We start from the raw sequence: 16777 nt of genomic DNA, 5'->3' as shown, positions 1-16777 counted from the left end.
AGCAATTTGTGTTAAACAGTACCTTAATTAACTCCACTGTGAAAGCAGCCATCCTTAAATACAAGGGCCCTTACACATTGTGACAAAGTAGCGAAGCCCCACAGTTTTGTCAGATTACTTTGCTGTGTCAAATTAGTGCGAGTCTAGGACAAACCCCTTCTAGACATTAGGGGTCCTGTCCAGAGCACTTTACAGCCCTGTCCCTCAGGAGCCTGTGTCCATGATTTATTTAATATTACATGGCCAGTCCTCCTGAGCCAGTAAAACATGTCTCATGCAGTCTACCCCAACAAAGGGTCTACCCGTGCTGTATGGATGGAACTACTCAGAGCTCTGCTACTTCCTCCAGTACACGGTGGGACTTGAACTTCAGTGTTGCCATAGAAACCCCCCCCCCCAAATCCCCACCCGATGCCGTCCCCCTCTTGTCTGCTGGGCTTAAAGTTATCTGGCACTGTGCCAGATCTCCGGTGCGTAGCGTTTGTCTGCGGAAAAATTAATATAATAATCCTACATTTAAAAAAAACTTGTTTATCACTTTCGAGTTCATGAGTTCGCCTGCCAATGGTCTCAACCAAACTAACATTACTAGACAATCAGAATTTTTTGCTCTCATAAATACGAGACGAGCATAATAGTATCCAATTGCAGAGCCGCAGCCCTGATTAATGGAGAAGTGCGACACGTTGAAAAAGCTGTGAGGCCAAATGGTCAAAGATGTCCATCTAACGCATATTTATATAGGAAAACTAATTTAAAAAACAGCGGAGCTTTGTAAACAGCTCAGAGTAATCATGTCATCTCCATAAGAATGATATGATTTTATGATTTTTGAAAAGGTCCTGTTGACACATGATCTTTTAATGGTAACTTACCGGTAATTTACCAGTGAAGACTGTATGTGTGAATGGGGCTAAACTCTTCCTCTGCATATGCTGTGAATTTGAATTGCTTAATGTTCATCTGGGAAAACAGTGTGCATTATCTCAATAGATTTGTATCGTAAATTATTTATAAACTTTTGTCAACACATAAGAATACTTCAACCTGTTTCTAAATATGCCATTTATTGTACATCACAATTTCAGTATAAAGGTTTCTGAGTTTGTATGTGGCCAAATATTACATTGTTTAAAAACACTGTAAGGTGAAACATCACCAGGCCATTGTTGTCCTTTGCCTGTATTTGTTCAAATACATAATGTACTTAAGTTGGTTATGTTCATATTATGTATAGGTATATTACATTATGTATTTTAATAGTGTTGTTCAATAAAACCGTGTAATGATATTTTATTTGAGCCAATTGGTATTGTCTCATTGGCAGTTTAATATATAAATAGTCATACTATAGCCTGGTTTTCACTTAGGTCTATTGTGTTGCTAAAAAATATCAGATTACTCAATTCGCAAAATAATCAGAAGATTACTTGATTACCAAAATAATCATTAGTTACAGCCCTAAATTAGTTACAATATTTCAAAACACAACTACATTGTTTTACTTTTTTGTAATTAAGAGCCAAATATTTTCTCATAGAAAATTTCTTAAAAATAGTATTAAAATATTGTCTTGTGAGCTAAGTGTATTGCCACACCCCTAGTGCTGATAAGAGGTAATATAGCTCATAATTCTCCAAGTATATGACATAGCTTTCATTCTTCAGGTCAACAATATATTCATGGAAAAAAAACATCAGTTTGAATAAGGAAAGCGATAACTTTGCCATAGTATCCTTTTAAATGTTAAAGAAAGTTTCTCAAGGAATTATCCATATAATCAAATAATAGCTCTACCAGATGTATTGACTACTTAAATTAATAAATAAGTAAAACAATTAATCAAAATAAAATGGATGGTTTTATTTTGTCTGATTGTATCTACAAGAAGTCAAATGACTAATCACTAATTTTACAGGTTGGAAATGTAAAAACTGTAGACTAGCAACATTTAATAGAATAAATTAAACTCACTTCATACTTGGAGATTAAGCAGTGTTCTGAATAATTTAAGGGCACTAGCACTAATGGTATACTATGGCATTTTTAGGACAAATGTAGTAGTAGGTGTCACATTTTCATTTTACGTGTTCATGTGGAAAGTAATGTGAGGAGAAGAGAATTCATTGGTATAATCAGATTCAGAAACGGTCTTTTAACTCTCCATTGAGATTTGTTCAAGATACTGTCTGTGTCGACTGCTTCTTTTGTACTCATACACACACACACACACACATTTATGCATGAGCACTTACATGTGACACAGCCTGGCACTCACTACCTACACACACACACTTACACATACATAATGCAGGCCTCTGGGAAAATGCAGTGTGTAAAAGAAGGAGGGAGAGCGAGCGTGATTTTTGAGTGAATGAATTTAGAGTACGGATGAATGTCACACTCATGCCCATCATGTTTCTCCCGCCGCCGTTCAGTGTGTGAGGTAGACTCAGATGTGAGATTCCCCTCATCTATTATTAGTCCTATGGTCTGCTGCCTCAGCACAAAAAGTAGACCATGCAGCCAATTCTTTGTACTTCTTTTAAATGAAACTTCCAGCAAATTTGGACTCAATGGCACACAATTTCGATTACGTACACTTGAGAAAGTGCAGTGCAAACAGGGCTATGTCCTCTTTGACCAGAATCCTTATTCACTTAGAGGAGAGAATGAAGCAAAGAGAGTGTGATCACTTCAGTAAAATTGGGAAAACTTGAGTCAGGTTGGGTTTAACGCAGTGTTGGGAGTAATGCGAGTCACATAATCGGATTACTTTTTCAAGTAATTAAAGTAACACAGTTTTAATTGAAAAGAAAGGACTGGTTTTACATTTTTAAAAAGTATAAAACGCAAGTTACTTTGTTTTCCCATTTATTGACTGCCAAGTCTCCTGTCCTCATGTTGAGAGAAATCAGGAGAAAGTGCAGAGGCGTTGTGTGTGCCGTGTAAACATGATGTTACTGTAGTTCTAGACTAAATGTGAACTTGCATTTACTCATCTCACTCACAAAAACGCAGATTTAGTATTCCTCTAAATGGATAAAAACAGGGAAATGCAAGCTCAGAATATGACGCAAACCTGCTATTATTAAATATGTCATATGACACAAATATCCTTCATCAAAAAAGCAAGCCTGGCCAGATTTAAAAAGTAACATAACGCATTATCTTCCAAAAAAAGTAAATGAGTAAGGTAGGTTACTTTTTTAGAGTAAAACAATATTATGATGCATTACTTTTAAAAGTAACTTTCCCCAACACTGTTATTAAAACTAAAATGTCTTTTGTGACTGAAGGACAGCTGTACTATAGGGAGCGTTTTAAGGTAAACAAATATATTTGTACACAAACAAATACTGAGGGATTTGACGTGGTATTTCAGGTTTACTTGATTTGTCCTTGCATGTTTATGTTGTTTACTATAAAATTAACTTGTTCTGCTTAAATAATAATAATAAAATAATATGCACTATTTGCATTTTCACGTAATTACAAAAACACTTACTGTTTTCAGACAGGTTTTCCTTCACAGCACACCCACTGTCTGCCACAAACTGATGGCATTGGTTTTGGTTCAGTGTTGCTCAGGCACATTAAAATGGGTAGTTCATCCTCATTTTGGTCCAAGCTTGTATGACTTTATTTCTTCTGTTGAAAAAAAAAAAAAAGATTTAAAAAAAAAATGTTTTTCCTTACTGTGAATGTCAGTGGGATCCAGTGTTGTTTGAACCACAGCAGTCTTTAAATAATTTTCTTTTGTGTTCTGCATGAACAGCATAAATGTGACTAAATCATGATCACAATTTTCCTTTTTGTCTTAACAATCCCTTGGGATAAATGGGATGGCAGACATTTTTTTAGCATCAGAATTAGAGGAAGCAATCTTGTTTGTGCTTGTTATTTGTTATTAACAAGTTTATGATGGAGTGAAACTGGGCAACAGAAATGCATAGTTTAGCCTATATATTTGCTACTATTTTAGAGCAAGAACAAACTGTTTTCCATATTCTTAGATCCACCAAAGCCAACCAGACACTCCTTTGATGTGACGGACCAAATGTGAGGTAGATCCAGAGAACATGTTCATTAAGGCAAGGAAAACAAACATATGTCAGAGAAGAAAGAATTTATAATATGTGGAAGAGGAAGACCTTGGGAGTGCCTTGGCCCTTGTCTAAAACTGTTAGTGGCCCAGTCTTTGTGGACGTCTTGTCTCTGGGGGCCGGCTGGGTAATTATCAGTGAGGGTGCACGTGTGGGTGTGTGTGAATGGGGCCGTGCGTCAGGCGACCAGGACCCACTGTTTGCGTTCTCACTGCACCATGTCAGCGGGATGCCCCGAACTGAACGGGGTCGCCCTGAAAAGTGAATCCAATCCCTCCCTTTTCCAATCTCATCTCCACTCCTCCCCACCTCATCCCACTCTTCATCGGCTTCTCCCCAGGAGAATGGGAAGAAGTGGAGGAGGATGTAAAGAACCATCTCTGACATGCTTGATGGGGGCCCTGTTGGACAAAGCCCTCTTTCCTGTTCGTCCATGTGGAAAATTATGGCGGAGGAGGAGGGAGACAATTAGTGAGATCTGCTAATCACCCGGGCAACACTCATTTAATTGACATGTGAAATTTTGTTTAATCTAACATGTCGATAGGCAATATGAAAAAGGCCTGGAAGCCAAGGACTAGACCGCTTATTATTGGAGGACGGTCTTTGTAAGGCCGGGTGTGTGGAACAAGTCTGGTTGGGGGTTGATTAAATGCCATTATCTTCACAATGTGCTCGGACAAATAGCGATGCACACTCTCACTTAGGTGTTTTTTTGTTTGTTGTTTGTTGGAGCAAAACAGTCTGTTTTTTTTTTTTTACTTTCGTGATTACAGCTTTGGAGGTTTTAAGGGAGAAAGCGGCTGCGGTTGAGAGTTTAGGGTATGAGTGGCCACTTTTGTATTCGCAGAAATCAATAAGCTTTTGAAGGTCACTGAAAAGGGAGCACTCACACCTCACACTGTTGAATTGACTGAAGACTGAGAGCTTTATAAGCAGACATTTGCTTATTATGGTTTGCAGAAATTCAGAAATGGCATAATAGAGTATATTGAAAACACATCGTAACCAGTCACAAGGAAATACCAGCACTCAAAAATACTTGTCCTTGTGTGAGCAAAATGTTACCTTAAGATCTCCTCATTGAAATCAAGTCATGTAAACACCCAGACCTCCTGAAATGTGATGTTTTAACAAGACAAAGTTATGCAGATGTCTTTGGCTTCACTGTTCTAACACATTTTCTTCCCATTTGTCTTTCAGTGGGCCAGTTGTCTCTTTGAAGTCCTGTAACCAGGGAGTTAACAAGTTAAAATCGGAGGACAGGTAGGCCTTACCAACCTTAATGTTCTTCTGCAGCTTCTGCAAGTTTGTTAGTGTGTTTTTGTGCTTGTGACATGGTGTCTCTCTTCATGATGTCCCACAAAAGTCATTAGAGGTGAACTTTATTTAAAAAAATAATTGTATTTAATTGCCTGTGGCAGACCTTAATTTTATATATGAATGAGAATGATTTCAGCTTTCTTTTTGTTGTTTTGATTGATTTCATGATTACTATACTGTACTTTCATTTTAAAATAGATTTTTTTTTTTTATTAACGATTGAATGCATTTCGAATGCAGGCAAAAATCAGCCATTTGAAAGTGTTTTTCTCCAGTTTTGATGTTAAAACGCTAATGACATGCATGCTGAATAAGCTGGTAAAGTGTGTTTACTTGCCTAATGAAATTGGGGTTGTGGGCAAAGATCTGGGTTTTGTTTTAAACCGTTTATGACTTTTTGCCTATAAAAGAACGCTGTTTAAGATGTTTACATGTAACCATAATGGCTGTGAGATGCAAATGCAGTCAATGACAGCTATGTAAATGATGTCAATATTCAAAACTGAGTCATAGGCATCACATCTGTAGAAGAAATCATTTCTCTGGATAGGCCAAATCCTTTGTGAAATCATACTTACTGTATTTGTTTCAGAGATTTCCATTTTGTTTGCCAGACATTTTGGCTGTTTGCCCAAACTCACAGCTGGAATGGCCAGGCTTTTAATGCGAGCATTGGGGGTTGGAATATGGGTGGATGGGATGGGGGTTTGAAAAGGGCGAGGATGGCATGGCTAGGGCACAGGGAGATTTTTTTCTCTTAAAAGACTAGTGCTCGAGAGTGATTGAATTTAATCCAATATATGACCATGTTTTTTTTTTATTATTATATATATATATATTTTTTATTTTTAGGTGTTTTCCCTTTATTTATGCACAACAGTACTGTATGCAGACAGGAAGTAGGAGAGAGGTAGGGGGATGGGATCAGCAAGGACCCGAGCCAAAATTCAAACTCACTTTCCCTGAAACAGAACTGCGATATATGTTGGAGCGCTGCCGCTTCCATTTCCAGTCTTAATTTCAGGTTGAGCTTGCGAACAAAAAAAGCTCACTATTTTATCATGTGATCGCCAATGCATTTAACTTGCTTAGACAGTGAATTAAATATTAATGGCATATTTGATTTTCCCTGGAATCGATTCAGTGAGCTCAATGCATCAGCTGTGCATGTGATCTCTATATAATTTTTTTTCTCCCTTACTGCCAGGTTTACTTTCCTTCATTTCCTCCTCTAATGTAGCCATATCTGTATCATTGTGACACTTAACACTCGATACTGTCTAAAATACTAGGTTGAGTCTTATTGACAACTTCCTGTTAAATTGGTTGTGCACAGGTCTTTGCTTTGTGTCGAAGAGAAGACAACAGCATCAATGAGCAGGTCTACCCCAATTTCCTATGAGCCCTTCACTATTGTGACAATAATAACATGGGCTCTTTATGCAGTAGCTATTACTGCCCTGAGCAGCAGGAGATCTTGCCAAGACCGATGCGGCAGGGGTTTACTTGACTCCACGCAAGCTACATCCCCGCCACTTTCCCTCCCTTCCTCCTCCTTGTCGAGGGCCGTTCCTGCTTTGCCACTTTGCCCTGACAACTGACTGCTTAAACGAGTGCATGAAAATAGGTGCCTTGCTGGTCTCCATGACAGACCGCACATAATCAGTGTTGAGGTATGTAATTACAGCTGTCAGGCCCATCCGCTGTAATTGATGCAAGTGCGAGCAGTGCTTGCTGCCAGGGCGGCCTCTAACTGCACACATGGCAGCGACACTGGCCTCTCCTCACGAGAGAAAAGGAGAAAAACATTACCTGCACGATGCACATTAACAGACGCCAAGCGAGTCTTTTTCTGCTCAAAGTGTGACATTGTGTTTTTTTCACAAAGGATAGTACCCTGGACGGGTTTGTCTCCTGGCTTTCGATTCTCAGACTCGGTTTGATGTTGCCGGGCACATTCACAGATGGTGAAGGGGGGTAGGGGGTGTGATGAAAATGCTGTCAAAGCCACAGACGCTTAAGTGTCTCCAAGGCGAGGTGGTCTGTCTGCGGGGTGTCTGTGCTTGGCTTATCGCTGTTGGCTTTTTAAATGTTTCAATTCCTGCCATCCAGTAGAACACACGGTGCACCATTTAACTTGACTGGAAAAAAGAGAAATGACTTGAATCAGACTTCTTATGCGGCTTCATGCGCAAAGAGGTGGATAGGCCAGAAATGTAGTGGCTTGAGCATCCAGGCCGAAGGCTGGGGTAAATAAGTCCTCTAGAGAACATATAAAGACCCATCTGGCTACAAAGCAGGAGTCTCAGGTGCCTGCCCTTCACCTCGCTGTTGTAATATTGATCAGAGGAAGGCATGCTTCCCTCTTCTAGCTCTGCTGAGGATTGATGGTGGAAACCAACACAAGAGTATATGTATTGATTTGGCTTGGGAAGTTACGGGCAAGATAACTTGACAACTGCACCCAAATGCAGTGATAGAGAAGCTTCATTTAATTCTTATGTTTGTTTTGCCATTATTGATTTTATTATTTTTTTATCAGCTGTTACTAAAACTGTTCATTTGCTGTGACATCAGGGTTCCCATTTGTTAGCATGTTTCGCATTTACATTTTTGTCTCAGTACCAGGAACAAAAGCATTGCATTGCTCGCTATGCTTCAGTTGTTCAAAATGGTGACCAGAATTTTTCATAGTGCTTTGAAATCATGCATACTATATATTTTTTTTTTATATGATATGAAAGAAATGTATCTGCATTTTTATTATTATTTTCAATTAATCAATTATCAGCTAGTTTTTCTCATAGTACCCAAAGTTGGAGTGTCATATTTTGACTGTAACTGAAGGATGCTTTACAGCCCGTTCCCTGTGGTTATTGCCAACATATGCATGCAGCATGGCTATCTGTAAAGTAGTAAGTCGGCTGAGCCTCTCCACCCGGTAAGCCCTCCCCTCCCATATGTTCAACTTCCAGTGGCAGACCACCAGCGGCATCTCATCAGACATTCAAATTGACGACAATTTCCCTCCATTGATGTGACAGAGTAGGAGAGTAGAGATTTAAGATATAAACAGCACTCTGACTCTGGCAGATCTGACATGTGAATACCTTGACGTCCATATTTGTAACTATTTTTGGGAATAAATATATATTTATATGCATATAAATATTCTTTTTATGTGCTGTAAATGTATATATTAAGTATAATAAGTATAATACGTATAATTTTATTCATTTAAATATTGTTTAATTGTTTTTTTTTTTTTTTTTACTATTTTTATTAAATTTATTTAGACAAATATTAATGTATTAATTAATTAACTTCCTTCAAGATACGTTGAATTCATGCAAATGTTTTATGAATTTTGATGATAAAGTAATGAAAAAGTAATGATGATTAAAATGGAGCAGACTTTGAATAATCTTAGTTGTGTATGTTTCAATGCTCAAACTTTGTTTGTTTCAGATTTGTTTTTAATGTATTTGAAATTTACTAACTTATTTTTCAGTCCAGTAGTCTAAAAATATTGCTTACCTCCAAGCATTTATTTCTGTGTATGACAAACCTCAATATCACTCCAATAGACAAATACTAAAGTAATGTGCATTTGACAGAAGCATGCTAACCTTTCACTTTGTCTGGTCCTCAATAGACTCTAGATTACAATAATGGAGGTTACATTGTCCACTGATATGTTTATGTGGTCTGCCAGCACCTTGTCTGACAGGAAGCACTGGATTCAATTAGATTAGCACCTACTAAATATATCTCCACACGTAGAATCCACAACATAAAAGTGCCATTTCAAACAAGTCTGGCTCTGGCCGGTCTGCATAGCTGTTCCCAGACCTGCTCGCTGCAGACTATAGGAACACAAGGTGAAGTGTGAAAGTTTGAAGTGGGTAAAGCTAATCATTGTGTAATTACGCCTGCCAAAAGGGAGCCATTAGCTAAGTGCTATCCACTAACGGTGGTCTCTGTCGTTTTGCGTGAGGATTGAGAGTGAAATTGTTGACAATGGTTGAATAGTCCTCCAAGGCCCCGTGATTTGGCCAGGCAGTCTCTGAGTTCCATTGCTACTCATTAGTGGCTATGTTTGGTGCACTGCCTTGACAAATCATACCCCAGTGTTATTAAACATGTCGAAACATTGTTTGACAATTTCCCTGCTCGCCTTGTAATTGGTGCGCTCTGTGAATAGGCTATATAAATATATTTATGAGCTGAGAAATTTCGTGCTATCAAATCAAGGCAGGGCCTAATGCATTTTTCAGTGCTGTAAATTCGGAGATAGTTGATGACTTTATGAGGATGTTTATGGGGATTGGCGCTGTTTATTTTCATTAACAGCTCAGCAGATGCTGGTGAGAGCAGCTGTGGTGGTTTGCTTTCTAATGGAAATGACAGGGCCAGCTGTTGTGCTGAAAATACTGTAGTTTAGCGCTTGCAAGTTTGCAAGAAGGATTCATCCATTGGAATGGGGCAGCGTAGCTAGAAATAATTTTGTTGCAAGTTTGCTCAACTTTTCCAAACATATTCTAGATTTATGAGAGCTATAGATGAAGCACAGGGAACAATCCATTCTGACAGTAAGTTGTTTTCATCATCAAAGAACACAGGCAATATGTGTGATTGTTGCTGTGGGATGAAAACGATACTAAGTACATACCCGATCGCTCTGTGAAAAGAGGAGGGTTTCAATTCTGAGTGAGCCCTCTAGACACCTCCATCAGAATTAGGTTCCCCTAAAATACCTTCAACTACAATCATGCTCTCAGCTGAAATCTTCCTCTGTATCATTCCCTCTGGATGAGTTTCTATAAGATGGAAATCAAGATTGAAAAGAGGCTGTATACTAGTGGGCGTCTAGTGTCAGGGGTGTGTGCACGGGATGCTGAAGACATATGAATGAACGCCTTGATGTTTGTGTAACAGCGTAAGCTATACTGCATAAACACATATGCCTGCATACATTTCCTTGCATGTTCTGTTACTACACCAAAGAGCAGCTTTATTTCCCCTCCCAGCATGTGCACCCGTCGATGCCAATCTGTCTGACATCAGACTCTTATTGACACTAATGTATGTGCCAGTCAATTCAAGACCAGACTTTTGACTTGTCGACGTAAGATCATAATCTCGCCGACGGTTCCACCATGTGGCACAGGAGTCACTCTTCAGCTCTTTAGTGACTCTTGGCTGTCACCGCACGCTCCGTGAAGAGCAGCGGGCATGTCTCCAAGTCAGTGAACTGCTAAATGAGGGCTTGGCCAGACAAGCAGATGCACACGGGCGACAGAGAGCACAGGGGTTGGATTGCTTTGGATGGGACGGTTGGTCTCTCGCCTCCTCTACGCCCAGGTCTTTGTCTCCTTTGCTAATTGAGTAACCCGACTGACCCTAGAGTAGCATGTCACCACAGAGGGGTCAGGGCCCTGGTGTCATGTGACATGGAGCTTGCGACCTGATGTGAAGGGAAGGGCCAACGTCACCGATCTAATCCAGTGATATTAGAATCAGTTCTGATCTTTCGTTTTTTTTTTTTTTACAAGCCAAACAAATTCCCTTTATATGATTCTAAATCCATGTAGACACATTATCAAATTGGACTGTGTGTCTGTTTAAACCTTTGTAAATATTATAATTATTTGTTTTGGCTGTTATAAATAGCTACCTGATAGACTGCCAAAAGGGCTTTTGAAAACAGTCAGCTCAAAAGGGATTTTTCCCGCTATTCCACAACAAACAAAAAGACTGATTAGTATGTGCCATTTGTGTTTCATGTGCATTATTTGCAAAAAAAAAAAAAAAAAACTAGCTCTCTTATTGATTGCAGTCTGACAATAGCTCTTTTTATTCAGGCAGGACACTCATGCTATGTTGCCTAGTGACATAATGACATCCATCAGGAAGTCAAATGTCAGTCCTTTCTTGCTCTGACATTTAGTTTCGGGTACATATGGAGTCATTGTTTTGCATTTGATTTGGCTGATGTTGGAACAGCATCAAATGGGTTATTTTGTGCTATTTTAAAATGACCGTTGACGTGCTTCAGCCATCATGAGGGACTGGAGACAATTCTGAATTGGTTGCAAAGACAAAAGGCACATCCTTGAATCTTGATCCTCTAATCCCTGAAGCATTGTCAGATATTACAAGAAGGCCTGCGTCAAAATATCTATGAATGAGTTTGTAATGTATGGGATTGTGCAAGAGGGACATCTTCCATCACTCAAACCGCAGGCATTTCTGTCGGGACTGTGAGAAGACTGACAGGTCTATTTACCCCTTTCCAGTCAATCAAGTAGCCTCCTTAATGTCTGCAGGCCTGTTGGCTTCAGGTTTGGGTTGCAACAGAAATCTTTTGTGATGATGAAATCACAGAGTTTCCTGTCCGTTTTCCACTTTGAAGGAACCAAGGGCCTTTGTGGTGTTGTAGAAAGATACCTGCTGTGTTCGAATGGATTTGATGAATATGTTTTGTTGCAATGATAGTCTTCTGCAGATGTCATACTGCCTTGTCTTCTACTCTGATGATTTTACATGCTACTCTATATGTTAAATGAACACCTATGAGCATCAGAACTTCTTGAAATTTGTTCATATTCTTACAATATACCCATCTTAATACATGTATGTGGAGCCTGAAACCATATCTTTGAAGTATCTGTTATTTCAGGTGCGCCGGAAGAGTTTGTTTAGTTCTATTCACTGAAGATTTCATATTTCTGCGAATAGATTGGTTCATCTCTGCACTTATGAGGGCCTTGCCTAAGAAGTGGCAAACTAGTTTTGGGGGTATCTGTGAAAAGGTTCCCCTTAATCCATTTTATTTGCTCTGCTACCTCAAAACCATTTGTCCACACAGCCCAATGTCCCCCGCTGGCCCTTTCCTCCCGCTTCTTCCAAGGATTGAGAGTGGAGGTGCAAGACACAGACTGTTAAAAAAAAGCCATCTGGCCAGAGGAAGAGGTGGGGGGGGGGGGTTTTGCTGAGGGTGGAGGGAGTCATGCTGGGCAATCAAAATGACAGACAGCAGTGAAAAGTGTTTTGTGGGCTCCCACATATATGTGAAGTAGGCTGACTTGTGAGCTTTCACAGCTCCCTTTGGTCTTCAGGTAAACACTGACTTAGTCACGGTGTATCTCATTCTCTCGTGCTTTCTGTCGTACGCTCTTTCTTACTGGCCCGTCTCATACAGACACACCCGTACGCTGGGTTTCCAACAATTGCACAAGCATTTTGCATAATCAGTACAACTGAAACTAGGTGACATGATTGTTTCCTCCAGAAAACGCAAATCAGGGATGCTAAAATCCAACAACTGAAACGAAAGTCGCACAATCAAAGTCTTCTTCCCTTTCTCCAAATATTATAATCTCTTGTTCTTATGCATTCATTTTCACCATCCCCCCATTGAGGCCCCCTCCCTCCCCCCCCCCTTCTAAAAAAATCCTAAATGTGTGGAAGCTTCATTTTTCACTCTCCCCAAGCGGCTCTGTTGTCAGAGAGGAACCCTTAGGAAGTCTTTATTTCTGCCAGGCAGGGCCTCTCGCGTTCCTCCGGCTTCTCTGGCCGTTCTCATGGCTGTCCCCCCACCTGCTGGGACCCTGATCCCAGGCCGAGCTGCGCTTCAGCAGGGGACAATTACTATCCCGCTCTGCCTTTGATCATCTGACCACATGGAAGCACAACAGCTGACCACATGTTTCAACAGACAAGAAGGAGGAGAGGGGAGAAGAAAAGGGTGAAGAAAGAGTAGAAGAGGGAAAAGCATTTGCCTTTCATTCTCTCTCGCATGCTGCACACTAGAAAAAGGCCCATTCCAGGAGCGGCTGTAGTGCTTGTATAATTCTCATGAACTTTGGTTGTGTGGTAAATGCCTGGGTTGAGAAGGCTTATTACAGACATGGGGCGGCCGCATGTAAAGTTTCTTTTTGAATTCATCTCATCTCGTTTACTGAAGCTAGCACCGAGTGCTAGAGAAGTAATTTAAAGCTGAGCTTGTAAAAGAGAGTGTTAATTCTTCTGACATTGTCAGCCAAATTGTCTCAGAGCCAGCTGGGCCTCTGCATAAATGCTTGCTGTGGTCAATACTGAAAGCGCTTCCACACAAAGTCAAATCAAATTTTGAACTTTCCTAAAATATATTCATTGTTTTCAAAAGGTTTGCATTTATATTTATAAGTCAAAATTATAAATGATTCATTCATAAATATCACTGATTTTGATGGGGTCACACAGCATGTCAATAACCTTAACTTACCATGTCATAAAACATTTAAAATAGGAGATTCAGTGGCTCAATCATTAGAAAAGATTAAGCCAATATACTTTTTATCTTTTCAAATCAACCCCCCCCTCCACCCACCTTTTAATGAAGAATTTTTCTTCATTGTGATTCAGAACTGTTGCTTGTTTTGATACCCCAAATGAGGGTGTGAGCTCAGCATATTTTTGCGGAGTATGTGTGGTTGCATGTGGTACGCGTGTTATTTGTCGCAGCATGTGTTCATGTTTTATTTGTTTCTGGATGTTATTTGTGTACGTATCGAGTAACTGCGCGTGCATGTGAATGGATGTGTACAGTATCTTTGAGCGTCTTTCTGTTTGCATGCCCACCGAAGCAGACCTGAGAGGTGCTGGGATGTGTTCAGGGGGCCGGGGGTGAGGCAGCTAGGCCAAGGGGAGCTGTTTGTTTTGGCCTGTTTGCTGGGGATGGCCTCCTTGAGTGTCCCTATTGTGCAGCAGATCACTTTACCACATTAAGGGCGCATGAAAAGAAGCTCTTCACTGGCACTTGGGCTCTGGCTGGAATAACAGGCAGTGTTTTGACTGGCTGCCACCTTCTATTCTGACCGCTCTGCCGCCCAGCAGACGGCTCCCGTCTCAAAGAAGCCTGGGAGGAGAAATGCACAGACAGATAGTCACAAGACTCTTACTCAGCAAACAAACCGTTTTGTTAGATTATGTCACAATCTCAAAGTCTTAAGTCTAAGTTCATGTACTTTAAGAATGAAAAGATTCTAAACTAATTGTAACTTTTTTTTATTATTATGAAGAAGTTTATGACTGCCGTGTTCTTGACAAAACATCATTACGTGTCTCACCCCCTTACAGGCCTTTCGTGCATTTTTACCTAGTTCATAATCATTTTATCCGGCAGTTAAAAATAATTAACAAGTCATGCTCTTTTGTCGTCCGCCGTTATGAGTCCTCCGTCTAGCAATGAAAGGCTTCAGCATAAGCAGAGTCGCATAATAGTGTCAAAATCTATTTTAAAGTGCAGTAATTCAAGGGTTTACAAGGCTCCATAAAACCTCAACATGCCCCAGTAATGAGAAGCATGAATGGAAACTTGGAGAGTTCTTCGTGGCCCCAGCAAAGGCGGGAGACCAAATGCAGGACTCTGCACAAAGCACGGGGGCTGTAACAAAGGGAGCAGGATATATATTTGGATATATATTTGAATATAAGAATTCATTAAAGTGATCAAAAATGTTGTTCTTTTGAACTTCTGAGAAGGATAACTATCACAAAAAATATTTCTGCAAAAATATTAAGCAGCACAACTTTTGTTTTAAACATTAATAAATAAATGTTTTTTGAGCACCAAAGCATTATATTAGAATGATTTCTGAAGGATCATGTGACCCTGAACAGAGAAGGAATGGCTGTTTAAAATTCAGCTTTGCCAACACAGGTATAATTACATTTGAAAATAAATGTGAATATTATACAGTACTATACAAAATTAATGTTTATACTGCTTTTTTCAAGTATATATTAATATACCATTTATATATATATATAAAAAAAAATTCATGTATTTTTTTTCTTTTTTTGTAAAGCACTTTGAAATACCATTGTGTATGAAATGTGACATATAAATAAACATGCCTTGTCTTACCTATTTTATATTCCCACTTTTCACAGAAGTTTTAGCTTCTCTTCAGGATTAGCACATCACTTTTCCAGGTATTAATAAATGAGTGGAAGTAACTGTGGAGAAGCTCTCTGCACTCATACAGTCGTATTTCAGACTCCTTGCTGAGTTTACACTTGCTAGAGATCTCATAACTCCACATGTGGTCGGGGCAAGGTAAAAAAAAAAAAACTGTGATATCATGTAAACTTCAGGTTGTACACACCTCTCTGCTGTTCCCAGGACCCGAACAAGAGCAGGTCAGATGCAAATATGTGAACAGTTCTGCTCTGCACGCTCTTGTGATCAGTCTTCTCTTGTAGCTAAAACTCGAACAAATCTATTAGGCGCTTTCAAAGTTTACACGCGCACAGTGCGCTCTCTTTAAAAATAAATGGAGGTGTCATGATCTATGTTCTCAGAGCTGACTTATGAGGTATGCCTGCGCTCCAGCTCCTGTCTCCATGATGTCCCCCATAATGTCTCCAGAGACAGATGCCATGAGACATAATTGTGTGTGGGAAGTCTGGATGCTGTGCTCATGTAGTTACAACAACGTATCAGTGGGCTTCTGAGTTGCTGTGTACTGTAGATGTGTAGGAATGTTAAATTCAGCCAGCACAAATCATAATTGACGTTAAGCAGTTTATGTTGCTGAAAACAGACTACAAGCTAGCAAGTGTGTGGGTATTGCCAGTATTTGATTTACAGGCTGAAGACTGAAATCCATTGTAAATCACCAGAGAGAAACGACTTTCGCAACGTTATTACAGGAACATTTAATGTTATTATTGGAGGTCATAAATGCTTCACTTTTAGAACATCTTGGCAGCCATTAGTGCATTTTTGGCCATTTGCCTCCTACCACCATGTTTTTGATGGCTAGATCCACTGAAACAGATCCAGAATATATTGTACAATGTGACTTTGAATGTGTTATATACATCCATTTCTTATTTTAATCTTGAGAAACTAGTTTCATATTGTGCGTTTTTTTTCTCTAAGCAAAGTTTGGTATGAGAACCTGCCTTAATCAAATATTCTTCCTGATTCTTCAACAGACTTAAGTTATTGCTGAGTAGTTATAGAGCTTATTTTGTTTGTTCAGTTAATGGCTACTATAGACAATAAATTATTTACTTTCTGTACATGTGAGAGTAGTAATTATGCAGCTGTCCCTGCCTCTTCTTCAGGTCCCTAGGTAGTCTCGATGGACAGCATGTCATTCCATATTAATTAAAAGCATATCAAGTCGTTGTGTGGTTTGCTGTCAAACTTTCCACACCGAAAGGATGTTATGCAGGATGCCATTTAATATATGTGGCGTTAAGTTTTAGAGTTTGTGTGGATACTTTTAATTTTTCAACCCACCCATTAATTTGGGATGCAACAACTTGCTGTTAAGTTGACATTCAAATAA

This window comes from Carassius auratus, chromosome 14 (assembly GCF_003368295.1).
Source record: "Carassius auratus strain Wakin chromosome 14, ASM336829v1, whole genome shotgun sequence".
Classification (NCBI taxonomy): domain Eukaryota; kingdom Metazoa; phylum Chordata; class Actinopteri; order Cypriniformes; family Cyprinidae; genus Carassius; species Carassius auratus.
This window is presented reverse-complemented; position numbering follows the sequence as displayed.